Source organism: Mus caroli, chromosome 14 (assembly GCF_900094665.2).
Source record: "Mus caroli chromosome 14, CAROLI_EIJ_v1.1, whole genome shotgun sequence".
Lineage (NCBI taxonomy): Eukaryota > Metazoa > Chordata > Mammalia > Rodentia > Muridae > Mus > Mus caroli.
The window spans coordinates 98,817,966-98,825,311 of NC_034583.1; the positions used below are offsets into that span (position 1 = coordinate 98,817,966).

Below are 7,346 nucleotides of genomic sequence, written 5' to 3' on the forward strand. Positions count from 1 at the left end.
TGGGGGAGGGTATGGGGGACTTTTAGGATAGCATTGGAAATGTAATTGAGGAAAATAAGTAATAAAAAAAAGAAAAAAAATTATAAAATATATTTTCTTAATACTCACAGATTAAATCAACAATGACAAAAAAGACTGCCTAAAATTGGAATATGGTAAAGTGTAGCTATAAAGACATTCATTATGTCAAGTCTGGGATAATTTTCTAAGGCTTCCAGGTTAATGGTACATCTCAAATGCTTGTGAGTCCAGAGAAAGGGCATTAAAAAATAGAATCCTATAAGATAGATTAGAATTCATCCACTTACTGTTTTGTCTCAAGTGAACATTAAAGTTGGAAAACTATCAAGAAAAGCATAACTTCCATTTTGATAAGAGCTAATTTTAAATTGTAACATTGTAAAAATTGTAGCCACATTGTCTGATTAGTAAGAATTAAAAGAAAAAAGGAAATCAATAAATCCATCTTAAAAAGTCCCAATTTCAAGTGTAAGTAAACCAATTTTAAGCAATATAAACATTTACCCACTTGATTATATACATCAGCTTATATGAAGCAAACCTCATTGGCTCTTGGAGAAGTAGTCAATTTTCTACAGATATTATAAGAATGTTCATTTTGGAGGTGGGGAAAGGCCATCCAGAGACTACCCCACCTAGGTCCATCCCATCTGCAGATACCAAATGAAGACACTCCTGCTGATGCCAAGAGCTTGCTGACCAGAGACTGGTATTGCTGTCTCCTGAGAGGCTCTGCCAGAGCCTGACCCATACAGATGTGGATGCATGCGGCCAAATATCAGCCTGAGTGTGGGGACCCCAATGGAGGAGTTAGGTCAAGGACTGAAGGAGCTGAAGAGATTTGCAACCCCATAGCAAGAACATTATCAACCAACCAGACCCCCAACGCTCCCAGGAACTAAACCACCAACCAAAGAGTATGCAGGGGTTACCCATGGCTCCAGCTGGATATGTAGCAGAGGACTGCCTTATGGAATCACTAGGAGGGGAGCCCCTTAGTCCAGTGGAGGATCAATGATCCAGGTTAGGGAAATGCTAGGCCACTGAGGCAGGAGCAGGTGGGCCAGTTGGGGAGCACCCTTATAGAGGAGGGTGGGGGGAGAGAGGAGAAGGGAAGGGGAAGTTGGTTTGAGGAAAGGAAACTGGGAAGGGTAATAACACTTAAAATGTAAACAAATAAAATAAATAAAATAAAATAAAAAAACAAATACAAAACCAAAAAGCAAACATGTCAAGAGAAACAAAGGGAGACAGAAAAAGAATGTTCATTACTCCAGTCACAAAAATAATGTGGAAACCATTTTTATAAGAATATGAGACACATATTTTAGATTAAGAAATTCTTAAATTCTTGGAATAAGCATTAAAGTAGCATGAAAAACATGTCTTGTTTAAGACTCTTAAGGATGTAGTTTGATGGCTTTTGCACACATAACATGAAACTTTTTATTATGAGATGTTGTATTGGTTCAGTGAAAGTAGTCATTTAGGTTCAATATAAATTCAGTAAGTGTGCATGTGTGTGCTTGTGTGTGTGTATTTGTTAACAGTTTCCAATCAGTTTTAAGATATCATAGGCCATTCTTGTAAATGCATATTTTTACGCAGTTATTTTGATATATATATATATATACATATTTTATTTTATGTGTATGAATGTTTTGTTTGGTATATATTTGAGCACTACATTTGGACAACAGAGGTCAGAAGAGGGTGTAGAAACGCTGGCATTTATTTCAGCTTTCCTGTGGGTGCTGAGAACCATGTACGGTTCTTTGCAAGAGCAGAGGGTATTGATAACTGCACCGCCATCACTCTGTCCCCTACTTTATTAATTTCCAGCGAAATATACAAAACAACTGTCAATAAACAATGCTTGTCATGCACCCAGATTGAAGAATATTGAAAACAGAAGATGGAGGAATACGGAGGTATTTCCCCTTTGGATTACTATTTTGAATGACGTATTAATCTAAGAACAAACTTAAACAGATCACATATTTTTATTCTTCCTTTTGAAAGTCATGAATTTAAAGTTGTTAATATTAATCATAAAACATGTGTTAGTCATTTGCTTCAACAGCATTTATATCTTTCCTGTTAATTGCCAATTTCTGAACTTAAAGTTTGTAGGAATTACTTGTAAGGCTCTTAAATGTATACGTTAAAATACTGCAAGATTTTGATATCTAACACCTTCTATTTCTATATCTAATGCATATATTTATATCTATATCTATGTCTAAATGTATCATCTACCTATATAGATGTTCTATATCTATCTATCTATCTATCTATCTATCTATCTATCTATCTATCATCTATCTATCTATCTATCTATCTATCTATCTATCTATCTATCTTATACATATTTATATATGTGTGTGTGTGTGTATATACATAACATACCTAATATCTATCTGATATATCTAATAAAGCAATCTATTTATCATATATATACATATATATATCAGGTAGGTTGATAGATCAATTGATATATAAATACATAAGAAATACATTTATTTATATATATATGTATATATATGTATATACACACACACACACACACACACACACACACACACACATATATATATATATATATATATATATATATATATATATATATATATATAAAATCTTGGTATCTGTTCTTTGTGCATCTCTATAATGGAGTGCTTGGCTGGTGCCCTATGATTGAAGGTCAAACCAAACACTCTCATGTTGTTTCTTTCTTTTCTATGTAACTTCTGAAGTGGAACTGACAGCAAGTGACTTTACCTGCTGAGCCATCACTCTGGTCCATATGTAAAGTTTGATCTAGTTATTTAACTCAAAAATCTGAATAATGGTTGTAACAATTATATAACTCACTCATTATTTGGATTTCTTTTAAAATAAATTCTGATGATATGGCCCAGCAGTTGCAAATCTTATTACTTGAGAACCAACCACTGTAACTTACTAAGGTTTTTATTACTTAAAAAAAAATGTATTTGTTTTGTTTTTGTTTGCATTCATGTAGACAGTCATAGGCTTTTTCTTCTTCTTTCTTTTCTTTTTTTCCTTTTTATTATTATTATTATTATTATTATGATTATCATTATTTTAGTATGTTTAGATTATCTGTTCTCCACAATTTCTTACTGGCCCTTCTCATTTGCCTTCCAACCAACCTAAGTTTTTGCTTTCTTTTAAAGATCAAAACAAAACAAAAAAAATACAAAATTAAAACCAAACCAAACTAACAAACATCAATACCACAGACTCAAACAACAAGAGAAATACAGCATTCCTTTCTCCCATACACACACAAAAAACCATGGAATTTATTTAGCATAGGCCATCTACTCAACTTCAGCCCTGTCCTAAATCATGTTTTACATATTCAATGATATTTCACTGGCAAAACTTCCAGAGACAATAGGATGAATGCAAACAAGAATTGATAGAAATTGTGGTAGCTCTAGTGCACATAAGACATACACAGGTTTAATCCAGTCCTGCAAGGAGGGAGAAGAACTGTATTTCACCCACAATTAAGAAGTTATCTGTATTCAGAGGGAAAAGCAGGGAAAAGGATAACATTTTAAATGTAAATAAAGAAAATATCTAATAAAAGAAAGGAAAAAAAAAAAGAAGCTATCTGTAATAGACAGCATTTGGCAAAGGAAAAATCTACATTTGTATAGTCTTGCTGTAGAGTTATTTAACGAATAATTTTGCTAATTATTGGATGTGATGGGCACTGCAAAGAAAAATATTAATGTGGGTTGAAGTTGGGACTGGGTCTTAAAGGATTTCAGTGAAAGCTGTCAGGAAAGTTGCAATACAAAGTATGCCAATAGGTAAAACATGGGCAAATCATGAGGTCAAATGTCATTCCGGCAGCCAGGGAACATGGTTTTGTTTGTTTGTTTCTTTCTTTCTTTGTTTTATTTTTAACTTTAGAATGCCAAATTGCTAATGACCTTCAAGAGCAGTTCCAGTATCTTCAAAAGAAACTTCAAGTTGTGATTCAGTGGCATAGTACTTTCCTTTGTTATTTTGTCCCTTCCCTTTGTCCCTTCCTTCCTTCCTTCCTTCCTTCCTTCCTTCCTTCCTTCCTTCCTTCCTTCCTTCCTTCCTTCCTTCTTTCCTCTCATTTTCTTTCTTTCACTCTTCCTCCTATTCTTCATTCCTTCTTCCTTCCTTTGTTCTCCTCCTTCTCTTTCTGTCTTTCTCATTTACTTATCTCTAGAGAAATATTTTCTACTATGTAATTTGAAAAATACAGAGCAAAATATTTCCCAAGGCTTAGGCAGAACTGATGAATGGCACAAGAGACTTTCATTTCTGTAACTGAGAACCAGGTGAAAGAACAATCCCTAAGTATGTTTCTTGAAGAAAGTAATATCATCTAATATTAATAAAAAACAGCATTTAACCATTAAATAACAAAAGCAAAGGACATCACTTAGAAAGCAAGGCAAATGAAGAAAATAGGCCAAGCAAATAGGGAAGACAATGTGCCATTGTGCATTTGTCATTTGCATGACACATCTTTTTATTGTTTTAAGGCTATTGTTTATAAATGTGTTCATTTGAAAAGGCTGAAGTGAATATTTTCAATAAAATATAGGAATGTCCCTATCCTACAGTAAATGACAAAGAAATCATATCTCTAAAGTAACTCCGCTTTGACTCTATTTTCTTTATACATTGAATACAGATATTCATCTTCTCATTGGTGGTTTGTTTAATATGTTGCTCACGCTTCAGTCTTTAACACCAACAATGCTTCATTTGGATGATTTTCCAAATTGCAGCAGGCCATAGTTTGTTTAGAAATTACTGTTCCAAGATACATCTTTAATATGAGCACCCCTCTTGTCCTTGAAGTAAAGTGCTAATAGCTATTGCATCATAAAAGATCAAAATACAGAAAGAGATTTTTGGCAGATGTTCAGTGCTTCAGAGGAGAATCACATACTATGAGATAAGACCATATCTGGGTATACTAAGCCCATCTCAGCTGATTAGACTGTATCTTCTCACATAATTCTTCACAGTCCTTGACCACAGTCTTCCATTTTGTACCTGTGTTGAATGATGAATAGTGTTACTCTTTGTCCTTCCTTATGCAAGTGAAATCTCATTAACGACCTAATATAGTATATTTACTACTATATTTTATATCATATTTTATTTTCCAGGTTATCAAACTGTCCTGGTTTGTATATTCTTGGACCAGGGAGTGGCACCATTTGGAGGTGTGGTCTTGCTGGAATATGTGTGACCTGGTTGGAATAGGTGTGTCACTGAGGAAGTGGGATTAAGCCCCCCCCCCACTTGCCTGGAAGTCAGTCTTCTACTAGCAGCCTTTGGATGAAGACATAGAACTCTCAGCTCTGCTTGTGCCATACCTGTCTGGATACTACCATGCTGTCACCTTGATGATAATGGACTGAACCTCTGAACCTGTAAGCCAGCCCCAATTAAATATTTTTATAAGATTTGCCTTGGTTATGATGTCTGTTCACAGTAGCAAAACCCAAACTAAGACACTAACCAATGACAATCTGGTTTTAGTCAAATAGTCATTTATGTAAAAATGGTTTGTTCTGATCCTTAAATTACTTGTTCAATATATGATAAAAACTGAAACAGATGAATAGTTCAATTAATAGATTATATACCACTATAATTTTATATTTATAAAATATCTAATGAAAACATACATTAACAAACATGTGTGTGTGTGTGTGTGTGCGCGCGCGCGCACACGCGCATGCCCATGTATGGAGATATTAAGACATGGTATTAGTAATTAGTTTAAAACATATTATTATTATTAATATTATAGTTCTCTGTATAGACATGGCCTTGTTGGAGTAGATGTGGACTTGTTAGAGTAAGTATGTCACCATGGGGGATCAGCTTCGAGTTCTCCTATGCTTGGACACACTCTCCTTCTGCTGCCTATGAATCAAGATGTAGAACTCTTGGCTCTTCCAACACCATTTCTGCCTTCATGCTGCCATGTTTCCTGCTCTGATGATAATGGACTAAACCTCTAAAACTTTAAGCCAGCTCCAGTTAAATGTGTTCCTTTCTAAGTGTTGCTGTACTTACAGTGTACCTTCACAGCAAAGAAACCCTAGCCAAGACATTTGGATAAAAGAAAATTTAGTTATTATAAGTTACATTTGTGGCTATTTGTCTCTGTATATAAAAGTTACTGTGAATTATTACAAAAATAAGATTTCTCCAAATTAATTGCTAAACTATTTATATCCTTATATTTAATAAGCATGGTTTTATTTTTGATAACTATATTTCAGTTCAGAAAACAAAATATACGTTAAATATCTGTAAAAAAATTCGACTCTACAAACTTATACTTCCTTTTAATTAAAGAATTTGTAATATATCTGTATCCTTAAAATTAAATATCAAAAATCATTGGTGATTCTAGAAACCCTCATTGATGTGAAAATCTGAGAATATTCCTATCAATAGTCCCCTTTACTATCAATATGGATTAAGATGTCAGTTAAGTTAACCTTTAAGATTCTGATGGAGTTCAACCGCAAGCTTAAGAGATGCCTCCAAAGGGGAAAAGTGGTTCTGGAAAAGGAGGGAAAGGAGGTACACTCTCTGGGAGTGACAGAACTAAAAAGAAGTCTCAGGTTCCTAAAGGTGGTGGCAATGCAGTAAAGGCCAGGCACACTCTATGTGAAAAACATGAGAACCATGGAAGCCATTGAAAAATTAAAGTCTAGGATGAGATTCAGTGAAGTGGCCACACAATACAGTGAAGATAGAGCCAGACAAGGGAGTGACTTGGGTTGGGTGACTAGAGGATCCATGGTGGGGCCATTTAAAAAAGCAGTGTTTGCCTTGCCTATAAGTGGGATGGATAAGCCTGTGTTTACAGACCTACCAGTTAAGACAAAATTTGGATGTCATATTATTATAGTTGAAAGGAGAAAATAAAATCACATGAAAGACTGAAAAAAAAGTTTCTAATGAATACACTTTTTAACCTTTAAGAAAACATGAGTTTGTTTTAATTGGGTTGGACTTCTTTCTATAAAAGGATATGAAGACACCACACAGACCCAAAGAAACTTTTAAGCAAATATTACTGTTAAATATAATCAAATACCCCCTTCTTGCTCTGCTGAAATAATATTATAATCTATACAGTGAGGAGAATAAGCCACTTATTGAAACAAAGCTAGTTAAAAATTGCTGACCAGGGAGATTCACCACTTTATACTTTCCAGCAATAAGTCGCAAAAGGGAGGCGCTCTTTTAATAGTAACCAGGTATCCAGGTAT

The 7,346-nt window shown here is 34.3% G+C and overlaps 1 pseudogene; it reads left to right on the forward strand.

Annotated features, from left to right (window-relative positions):
- Positions 1-6,590: 6,590 nt before the first annotated feature.
- LOC115029218 lies at positions 6,591-6,999 on the forward strand (annotated as a pseudogene).
- Positions 7,000-7,346: the final 347 nt, after the last annotated feature.